At 35.4% G+C, this 11885-nt stretch overlaps 1 long non-coding RNA gene across 7 annotated transcripts; it reads right to left on the bottom strand.

Moving 5' to 3' along the window:
* Nucleotides 1-346: 346 nt before the first annotated feature.
* Nucleotides 347-3174, bottom strand: LOC113286383. 7 transcript variants are annotated; one of them, XR_003329257.1, is made up of 6 exons: nt 2208-3174; nt 2017-2117; nt 1666-1851; nt 1441-1573; nt 480-643; nt 347-384 (listed from the first exon to the last, which is right to left on the bottom strand). It is a non-coding gene; the product is annotated as an uncharacterized LOC113286383 (long non-coding RNA). The 7 variants fall into 7 exon arrangements; XR_003329261.1 differs by lacking the exons at nt 347-384; nt 480-643 and having other exon boundaries at nt 1397-1573; nt 2208-2248; nt 2601-2657; nt 2756-3174; XR_003329260.1 differs by lacking the exons at nt 347-384; nt 480-643 and having other exon boundaries at nt 1397-1573; nt 2208-2657; nt 2756-2821; nt 2910-3174.
* Between the last annotated feature and the right edge of the window lie 8711 nt (nt 3175-11885).

Raw genomic sequence — 11885 nt, 5'->3', positions numbered from 1 at the left:
CAGAACGGGCCAAATATTTAGTTGGTCGTGTCATATTATAGTGTGTTAGTTAGTCGGGTCATAGTAGCGTGTTTCATTAGTTGAATCATGATAGCCGAAAAATGCATCTACACATTGGTCCTATAACGATTAGGTAATCGTGTCATAGTAGCTCTGGCCGGTGCATTAAAGAGTTTTGCTGGTCCACTCGGGCTGTCTATTATTTTAAAAATTAATATTTGGCATTAATGTTAGCCATTTTATAAGTTAGATTGCATCTTCATTGTAAGAGGTATCTATAAAAACTCTATTTCTTAAAATTATGAAATGGTAGTTACATTTAAACTATTTTCTCAATTAACTTAACGTTTGGGCAGGGTGGGAATTACGAAATAATTGCGCAACCTGCAAAATGACATTGAGCTATCGATTAAAGTAGTAGTGGATAACTGTAAAGCAGCAAGTAGGTAACTCAACTGCAAAAATGGAATAAAAATTACTTGTTGGTTAGCACGTTCATAAACCCCATTTTTCCAATCAAGATCACCTCATTGAGTTGTGATATTTAGCTTCCATCAACCATGGTTGTGAGGCACAACCACAGCATGGTTCTCTGAGATGAACATTCAGTTCACATGTGTCCAGCTTGTCCAAAAGTTTTTTCCTACAAATAAAAATGTGGACTGGTCATCTAATGATATAAGAAACTTATTCATCGGCAAATTCAAGATTAACCATGTTTAGTGATATGGCAGGCTAGGGTTAGTTTTCTCCCGTAACATAATTCTAATATAGCTAAGCTAAATTATGTTAGGTTATAAAATTGAACGTCATCCTCCAACAATTTAATAACACTAATATGTATAGATGTCAATAGTACACTTATTAAGAAAACCACATTCCTTGCTGCCAGTACCTAGTAATGACTAAGGGATATTCGGGATGTGAAATGTTACATCATAGCCATAGGTGTATATCGCGAGTGAGATAGAGATCAACAAAATTCAAATGCTACCGTATAGGTCATGGTGCAACTTGGAGTTGCTGTGTTCCTATTACATCATTTATAAGTTACCGTTAGCCGTGGAAGTAATCTCAGCATGTTTTGATAATCGGGTCAAATTAGGCACCTACTGCCCAACGGTGGATTGAAATTCTAGAGGAAAAGGTGGTCCCTATATTAAAATCATCTCATCTTCTCAAGTAGCACTTCACCTCATATTTCCCATTTATTAGACCCATGAACTCACTCGTACAATTGCAATGATAATATGGATCACGAAATGTGTGCCCAGCAACGATAACTCACAAAATTAAGAATTATATGCCAAGTTTATCAGCTAGTGCAGTCAATACATGCACATGACAAAAGAATAATGTTAAAAGGAAGGGAATATCATAAATTGACTACTCTTGATAATCAATAATAATTTTTGCAGTCATTTTTTGCATGTCCTGTACCTTGAAAATGATTACTACGCTCAAGCCTTGCATTTTTTTTTTTGTCTCTGGAGGATCTTAACATGTATTTGGAGCTTGCCACTTCATTTTATTTCAAACACGGCGCTTCTGCCATGCCATCCGTGAGCATTTTCTACAAAGAAGAATCCTTAAAATACAGATAGTTGCAATACTGCAAAAACATCCCAATTAAGATAGTTCCTGATCATAAAAGTAGGGTCTCACCTTTCTTCACATTTTCATTTCATGAGCATGAACATCAAAGTAATGCCGATGTGGTATCTCCAAAGTTAATCTCCAATCAGGTACTTGGGTCCAGTGAGAATGGTGTAAGTGCGAATAAAATTATTAACTACTGAAATACAATGGAAATGCGAATAAATACTATGGCAGCAACATTATCTTCTTAACCTGCCATATTTCAAAAATTCACCATCTTATAGCTATTTAATACATGAGAAAGGAAGCAGAACCAGCACTAATTGGATCAAAGAAAAATACCAATAATTAAAGCATATTGGTTAAGAAGTAAGGCAATTACTATTAATTCTAAAGTTCATAGTTATTTTTCCTTACATGTGCATCTCTTTCGATTCGTTCTTCCCCCCGCCCAAGCAATCCTCGAGCACAATAAAAAAAATCACCCCGAGCTGGTAAATCAAGTTCTCTCTGTACATCTGAAACATGACATCATGGATGTGTTAAATCCAAAACTTGTGGAAAACACCTTAGAACGAATAGTCAAAAATATCTGCTTTAGGGTTTACCTTCTTCTCTATGGCAGCAGAAACTCCAAATCTTCACAAACCTTTGAAACCGAGTTACACAAAATCAAAATCAATCTTTTGTAACTATCCATATGCGCAAAACCCAAATTAGATCTACGTCTGAAAGAGATAGTATACCAATTCGAATTCCAGACTTTCGATTTCTTAATAAAGAGATTCGAATAGAATTAGAGAAACACGTAGAAGGAGAAACTAAACACACATAGGGTGTTATAATGAAGTAGGGTTTGAAACACGGAATTTCTGTTTCAGAATCTCGAATTTCGGAAGAGGATGATGAAGTAGGGTTTGAGCGAGGCAAACACATAAGAAATTCAGGCCTTCATTTATCAATATATCTATCCTAAATTCTAAATTAGCAGATTTACTTACCCGAATAACAGTCTTTGGAACCACACCGGATATAATCACCAAACTTAGACTTCCAAGCTAGAGTAATTTAAAAGACTCTGAATGAGACTTCAAAGAAACTTAAAATTGGATTAACCGTGATCAGCGAATTAAAAAGTAGTGGAGTGGATATGTACCTTAATTAACCTATAATTCTCGTAAGCTTTATTAAGAGTATCAAAAAATTTAAGTCGATTAGGGCCCTTCAACCAACAAAATCAACAGATTCACCATCAACAAATGCAATACACAAAATAAAAAAAAACTCCCAATAAAAAAAAAATTACATACCTTCGCTTGAATTTATTATATCATCATCTCAAAGCTCGAAAAAAAACCAATATCGATTGTCGCACCAATCAGCAGCAACCGTGGCACCCTCATGGGACATGCAAATCAAATAATTTTAACAGCATAATTCAAAAGAAACAAAAGAAAATTATCAATTTCTTCCATATGACTCCTGTTACGATAGCATTTGCAATGTCAATCATCACGATTTCGAAGATACCTGCACATCAAACAACGCCCGTCAATCAACAATTAATGAAAATAAAAAAACTCAAAGCAAGAGAGAAGCACCATGGAGAAAATGGCCGAGGTTAGCTTTTTGTCCAATGATTTATATAGAGACACCAATTCCATAAATAAAATGATTTTTTTTAAAATAATATTAATCAGTATCAACATATATCTAGAATAACTAATATTTTTGGCAAGATAAGGTCGCGGATTTTGCTTATTGTATTATTTTTTACCAATCGTATTTACTTGAAAATATTTGTTTTAAGAAAATTAATATTTTTGAATGAACAATATAAAAAAATTACCAATGTACTTGCAATATCTTTTTGACAAGATATTATTAATCATTAAATAATATTTTTTAAATAAGTAAAATAATATTTTCAAGATTTTGTTTACATTTTATTTGTTTTTAATTAATTATCAATTACTAACCATGAAACAATATTTTTTTTAATAAGGAAAATAATCCGTAAGGATTTTGTTTACATATTTTAAGTTTTTTCAATTATAAAAAAAAAATTAAAAAAACGATTTTTGGAAATCATAGTTTCTTTTGTATTGGCGCATATTTTTTTTTGTATTAGCTTTATTCAAACAATAATTTTTGTTCCAAATCATTCATATAGATTATTAAAAAAGTTTAATTGATGTGCAGGACCACCAACAAATATTTGCGGGAAAGAGATTCATGAGCTGGGCAATCAAGTTTTGCAGAATAGAGATCTATGACCGGGCTAATCAGTTTTTTTTTGAAATTTTATTTTTTTCTCGATTTAATTGATAGTTTGGGATGTAATTAGGAAAATAACGTTTTTTGTGTATGTAAACGGAAAATGGACACTGGACACTTGATGATCATTCGATCAATTTTTTTTATCACGTGATGTCATTCGATCCATTTTCTCATTACGTGATGATCATTGGATTTATCTTTTTGATTATCATGATGGAATCGTGATTTGATATATTATTGGCATGTTATGAGATTTTAAAGATTTTGTTACGGTAGGCAAGAAAAAGATTTTTAAGATTTAGTTATTTTAGATTTAGAAAAATTTTATTAGTTAAAATTTAATATTCTATTACCAAAAAAAAAATGGTGCGGACAGAATCAACCAGAAGCGAGAATCAACTAGAAGTCAGAATTAACATGGAGCTCCGGTGAATGAGAACGCTCCAAAAAAACTCTTTTATTGTATAGAAAATAGTTGCAATACTTTTCTACAAAAGAGAAAGACAAAGGCGAAGTAATTTAATTATTAAGGAAATAGTTGCAATGCTTTTCTATAAAAGAGAAATACAAATACGAAATAATTTTGTTATTAAGGAAATTGTTGCGATGTCTTTCTAATAAAGAGAACGGTGGAAACAAGGTGTTAATATATAATTAAGCTGAAGCAAAAATGGAGGGAAAGGAGCGAAAGAAAGAAAATGTATGACAAAAATCTAATGACATTCAACCTGTACACCGGAGATTATCGTACATTCATTATTCGCAAACACAAGAGCGTTGAGTCAGCAACTTCGAGACCAGTAACGGAGCATATGGACGATCAATGTTCCTAATAAGAGACGCAAGCAACTTGCATTCGAGTGAGAAAAAGACAAGAATTAAAGTTACCCTATGTCACTCAAGTTCCATTAGTAGAGTAAAGGAAGGAGAATGGTACGCCCACTTACGTTAGACAGACTCAAGATCTACGTGCAAGAAACAAACTCATATAATTGGTGTTTCTTTGGGAATTAAAGTCTCAAATTACAAAAATCAAATTGAGAGAGTCAATGCATGACGTGATATGGCGGTTCTTCTTGCATTCCAAGAAAAGATATACATCAAGAGTGCTATCGTGATATGTAATGACATACTTGATTGTGGAAAAGTTAGTATTTTCGTCGATAAGAGCATCCTACCTCGTTATGGGACAGTCGACGGAAAACTAAAAGCGCCGCGTACAAAAAGATTTTGGAGTTATAATTTTTCAAGGATTCATACGACATGTCAAGTGAGTCTGCATATTCTCTTAAATTAAAAGTTATTATATATACATGTGCGACTATGACAATGAATGTGTTTTCAAACTATGCATTTTCTCGTAAAGTTTCGTTATAAGGAGAACAACCAACATATTATTGACGAGTTAGTTTGATGGGAAGAAGTTAATGATCCCACTATGGTATGTGTACTTCGATATACAAACGTCACTCAGCAAAGCATTTTAGGAAAATTTGATCTCTCACGTAAAATGAACGTGGAGCACTAAAAAGACGTGCATAATATTTCAAATGTGAAATATTTTGGTACGTGGATATTTATGCAAGACAGCCTTGGTTTTATCTTGTGTGATAAAGTTAATATTTTTTTGTTCATAATCCATCAACAAGTTGAGAATTAAGAAGCGATGTTTGTACCCCATTAAAATGGTACACTTGCGTACCGCACAAGCTATTCAATATCGGTGAAACATGGTTTATTGGAGAAACCCGTCGGTTTATTAAAGAAACCCACATGGCTTATTATAAAAGCCCAGTTGGCTTATTTTGGAAGCCCAGTCGGTTTGTTAAAGAAATCCAAGGCTTATTAAAGAAGCCCAGTTGGCTTATTTTGAAAGCCCAGATGGCTTATTATTGAAGCCCATTTTGTTTATTATGGAAACATAACTGGCTTATTTTGGAAGCCCAGTTGGCTTAATGTTGAAGCCTGTTTGGTTTATTATGGAAACCCATTTTTGCTTCATATGGAAGCCCAGATAAATCCTAGCAGGAAGAGGATAATTATGTTTGGTGGAAATAATTATTATTAAAGATAATAATTATTTAAGATAATTGCAAAATCCTAACAGAAAGAGGATAATTATCTTAAGTGGTTATGATTATTATTCAAGATAATAATTATTTAAGATAATTAAGGATTATGATAAATATCAGAGGAATAACAAACCTTATCATGAATCTGGTTGTTTTCTTGGATTTATACAGGGAAAGGAAGTTATGAAGATAACTATGAAATCCTAAAGCTAGATATACTTTCTGCCTATAAATATAGGCTAAATCTCAACTCAAACGAGGGAAAAAATCTCAACGGGAGGAGAAGGGAGCTACCATTTTCACCACATTTCATCTGCTTAGATTTGTTTTCTAACCAAGAGAAAAACCATTGTAATACTTATATCAATAAAACTTCTCTCCCCAGGGGGATTCACCTTTGGACGTAGACATTACTTGCCGAACCACGTAAAGTTTTTGTATTCATTATTTATTTTTATAGTTGTCTTACTTCATCATCATCATCATCATCATCATCAAATCAATTGTGTTTTGTGCCTAAATTTAATTTTTGGTACAAATAGTAGTGAAATTCCCTGAAGCATTACCTGTCTAGACTAATTTATCCTCCGAGTCGACATCATAACTTAAATAAATTGCAGTAATACAGTTAACAGTTTCAGGAGGAAATAATTCACGTAAAAGAGGAACATTCCAAGACCTTGAATGAGGAATCATTAAGTCGTAGACATGTTGAATATCACCCGGCATAGAAGAATGAGTGCTGATTAAGTGATCTAATTGTTGAACTAGCCATGGATCCTTTAAAATATGAACCTTCACACCATTATATATCTTCCTGAAAACCTTGTTCTCCAGATGTTATATAACCTGAAGCATACTACCCCAAATAGCTGAGCATTTTTCAGGTTTATTTACGGTCCAAAACGAAGCATCCATTATGTATTTTGCATCTAGCAACTGCACCCTCATTGCTTCTCTATCCTTCAGGTATCTCCAAGAAAGCTTACAGATTAAATCTAAATTCATCAACTCCATGTTCTTTATCCCAAGACCACCACATTCTTTTCTGAGTTCCAATTTTTCTCAGTTTATGAAGTGCAATTTTCTCTCATCAGAGCCGTGACCCCACCAGAATGACCGTATTATATTCTCCAAGTCATTAGTAACACCTTTAGGAAGCAGACAGTACCCCCATAAAATGCACAAGAATCGTTGATAATGAAGTTTTCACTAAGATTGATCTTCCCACGGAATTGACTAAATGGAATCTCCAAGCTGAAAGCTTGCTCAAACACTTTTCTGATAGAAAACCAAAACTTGAGATTCTATAGTCTGATTTTAAAGGATATATACCCGAATATTTTTCCTCCACTGTCATCTTCCTGACATCTAAATCCTGCATTGTTGTTTGTTTTCTTAGAAGAGGAATATTTTTACTGAAGTATATAGAGGATTTATCATAGTTAATCATCATCCCTGACAAACCAGCATACTCCTCCAAAATATTCATTATATTCCTAACATTAACTCTAGTATTCTCACAAAAAAAGAATAATTTATCTGCAAACATAAAGTGTGAAATTAAAGGAGCCCATCTATTGATTGGATAACCTTGATAGAGACCTTGATGTTCATATTGTTTCATCAAAAGAGCTAACCCTTGAGAACAAATAATGATTAATGTAGGAGAGAGTGGGCAGCCTTGACGAATTCATTTTTAATTCTTGAAAAAACCTTGAGGAGCTCCATTGATGTTAATTGAGAAAGAAGCATAAGAAACACAAGACATGATGAGAGAATGAGCATTTCCTGCAATTCCCATAACCCTCAACATATTTCCCAAGAACTTTGCAATGATGATATTATCGAGAATTTATCTTCCAAGGACAAAAGCATTCTGAGACCAGCAGATAAACTCCTCTAAATAAGTCTTAGTTCTGTTTGAATGAATCTTTGTGACAATCTTATATAAGACGTTACACAGAGATATAGGCCAAAAATCCGATGGTGTAGCAGGATTTTTTATTTTTGGGATTAGTAAGACATTGGTATGGTTGAGTAAATCAGGGAAAACATCACATTCAAATATCTTCTTTATTGATCTTAAAACATCAGTACAAATACCAACACTTCTTGTAAAACACCAGTGGATATCGATCCGACCAAGGAGATGTATAGGAACCCATCTTAACAACCACTGCCTATATTTCCTTCATTGAAGGAACTTTACACAAAGCTGCATTATCCAAATTAGACACAGCCTGGCCTTGAATAGAGAACTGAGGAGGATTAATCTGAGATTGTTCTTGAAAAAGAGACTGAAAATGATGAACAAATTGTCTAGTAATTTCACTTTGATCTGTTATCCAAGTTTGATCATCAGATAAAAGATGACTAATAGTATTCTTCCCTCTTCTTTGTTGACCAGATAAGTGGAAATGCCTAGTATTCCGGTCACCACATCTCACATATTGTTGTTTCATTCGCTGATCCCAATACGTAGCTTCCATAATGACGTATTCATTGAGTTGAGCAGCAACCAACTTTTCCCTATGAATATTATCCGGAGAAGGCCTCCAAGATTGAACTCTGAGAAGTTTAGCTTTTAGAATTGTAATCTTGTGCTTAATACAACCAACCCTTCTGCGACTCCACTCTGTGAGAAAAGAACCTAGTTTCATCAACTTAGATTGAATATCTTCTTCATCATCTAGAGAGACCAGCATTCATTAACTTTTTCCAAGAATTTTGGATGAGAAAGCCATAATGCTTCAAATTTATAGGTAGGAGGAGATATAGCCATATTTCTGCAGGTGTTTAAAATAATTGGGGCATGGTCACTGGCAATTGTTGGTAAATGCAGCACTGCTGAATTGTGAAAAGCAATGCACCACTCCGGGTTTGCTAGCACTCTATCCAGACATTGACGAATAAGATCTTCAAAACCACGACCATTAGTCCAGGTGTATGCCGGGCCTTTGTATCCCAAATCAATAAGATGATTTTTCTGGATGAAGTTAGTGAAGAAAGATATGTTTGAGTTCAAATAGGAACACCACCAAACTTTTCCTCACCATAACAAATTGCATTAAAGTCTCCAATGAAGCACTTACATACAACAAAATTTTGAGTATAAATTGACATGTCATGCCAGAAATTAGCCCTTTGAGAAGTAAAAGGAGGTCCATACATGAAGAATAAATTCCATTGATTCCCACAAACATATTGATTAACCATCACATGAATCATGTTACAGGATTGAGAGATAACTTCAATATTGATATCTTCTTTCCAAAGTAACCACAGTCCACCACTTCTTCCCATAGAAGAGACTATGCAATGACTTTGAAATCCAAATTGATGAACTCTTTGTAATGCTTAGACATTTTATTTTCGAAAAGAAATAAAATTGAAGGGTTTGTACCTCTGAGGAAAGATTTCAATGATCGAATTGTTGGGGCACCACTTTCTTCACTTTATCCGTCCCATATATATTTGAATATGCTACCATCTCATTTTTGGAAGATATATCATTTTTCAAGGAAAATTTTGATTTTTGGCCTTGAGGATTCGCCAGTAAGTAGCATTTCTTTGCAGAAGAACTTCCAGACGAACCAATTACTGCTTTTTTCTCTTTATTTGTACCAGAAAAACTAGAATACGCCAATATTGGGTTAAGACAGTCTGAATTTCAGTGACAGATAAAACCGATGCTGGGTTATAACTTGAAGGCCATGAAGGAATAAAACTTGAAAAAATTATGACCGAAGATTCACTTGCCTGAATAACCAGTTTTCCCTTGTTCAAAGATAAACTCTGATGTTCGGTGGTACTAAATACGAAATTACTTCTTGATGGGCCACTTTCAAAATTGAAAACCTCCGTAGAGTTACGTTCAACTCTAAAATTATCTGGAATAACAATTGTAGATCTCAATCTAGGAGAAGAATACCTTCCTAATGAGGATACATTTTCTTGCCTCTAATAGTTCTGGTGTATGGGGTGCCGATATAGAAGGAAACACCGCAGGAACTTGAGTAGGCTTGTGAGAAGAAGAAGTATTGGGCGTTGGTACTGAGTTTTCGTATTCTTCAACCACATATATATCCTTAAAGTTGGTATTTCACTTACCAGTGGCTTTGCAGAAGCATTAATCGAGGGAGAGAAATTAGGTTGTATCATTTCAATTGCTTGTTCATGCAATTCCACAGGATAGTTAGCAAAGATATAATCTTTCAAATCATTAATCTTAGGACAAACCTTCATCAAGTGTCTTATGCGACCACAAAAAGACATAATTTTGGCAACCTATCATATTTAATTGTGACAACATATTTTCGGTTGTTTGGTAGAGGAAAAACAATTGCTTGTGGTAGTGGATGATTGATATTGATGTGAGTTTTGGTTTGATTAAATTTTCCCCAAGTGGTAGCTCCATATCCCCTTATTGGTCGCGTCTTACCCAACTGAGAAACAAATTCGAAAACAAACATAGATGAGAGATTTTCAACCGCAAATCCATGGGTTTGTAACCCAAATTCCATCCATTCAAACTTGTAATCCGATGGAAGCTTCTCAGGCAAGCATCTTTCTAAAGCATAGAGTTCATCTTTGATGATCCAAGGGGTACCTTCTAAAATCATCACCGAGTCTGCTTGAGATTCTTCAAACTTGATTAGGAAGGTCTCATCAGTAAAGACTGAGACATAATATGGATGGTTGGTTATCCAGAGTTTTTGTAAGATTTCTCTCACAGTATTAATCTGAGGTGTTTTTTATTTGATGAATTTGAGAACAAAGCAATTTTGGTGATTTAACTTTGAACCCTGAAAATTGGTAACGAGATTAATAGTTGACGAGGATTTTTCTCGGGATAAAAGGTTGGAGAAATGTTACAAGAGATCATTTTCAGAAAAAACATGGCTTTAGGTTCCCAAAAATATGATTACATTTGGCTTTCCATAAGGGTGTTCCTTTATATACCCCTATGAAAAGCTAACGTTACCCCTTTTTATTTGAAAAGTAGTTAAAAATCGATTACTAGATTTTTATCTTACCAAATATGATATTTTTTACAAATCTACCCCCAGCATTTGAACTCAAATTGAATAAATAGCTGTTGATGGTGGTTTTTAGCTTAGGGTTAAAATCGTAAAACCGCACATCTGACATGACGTCACTATGACCATTAGCACATTTATTGAATCGATCAACATGCCTACGTAAGAATTACCATGGTACCTTTTTTTTTTATGTGTCATGTTCCACGACAGAACCCTTAACATTGACTGACATCATCTATGCCAAACTCTAATTCTCATGCTACCGCGCCAAGGCATGCCAAACATATCAGCCGCACCACTGTGCCAATGGCATGCCATGCCAGCCACGTCTACCACGCCAAGGGATGCCAACCATGTCAGCCGCCCAATGTGCCAATGGCATGCCATGCCAGACACGTTTACCGCGCCAAGTCATGCCAACCATGCCAGCCGCACCACTGTGTCAATAGCATGCCATGCCAGCCACGTCTACCGCGCCAAGGCATGCCAACCATGTCAGCCGCACCACTGTGCCAATGGCATGCCATGCAAGCCACGTCTACCACGCCAAGGCATGCCAACCATGCCAGCCGCACCACTGTGCCAATGGCATGCCATGCCAACCACGTCTATCGCGCCAAGGCATGTCAACCATGCCATCTGCACCACTGTGCCAATGGAATGCCATGCCAGCCACGTCTACCGCGCCAAGGCATGCTAACCATGCCAGCCGCACTACTGTGCCAATGGAATGCTATGCCAGCCACGCCGCACCATAACATGTCGGCCTTCCCTATACGGCTACCAAAACGAAGGCTTGCGACGATCAATGGCCACCCTTCCACCTTAGATGCAAATCTTAGCCGTCCAAGGTCGCCAACCAACGCATGGTAACCTTTGGCCCAAAATC

The sequence above is a fragment of the Papaver somniferum genome, chromosome 6, assembly GCF_003573695.1.
Source record: "Papaver somniferum cultivar HN1 chromosome 6, ASM357369v1, whole genome shotgun sequence".
NCBI classification, from domain to species: domain Eukaryota; kingdom Viridiplantae; phylum Streptophyta; class Magnoliopsida; order Ranunculales; family Papaveraceae; genus Papaver; species Papaver somniferum.
This window is presented reverse-complemented; position numbering and strand designations above follow the sequence as displayed.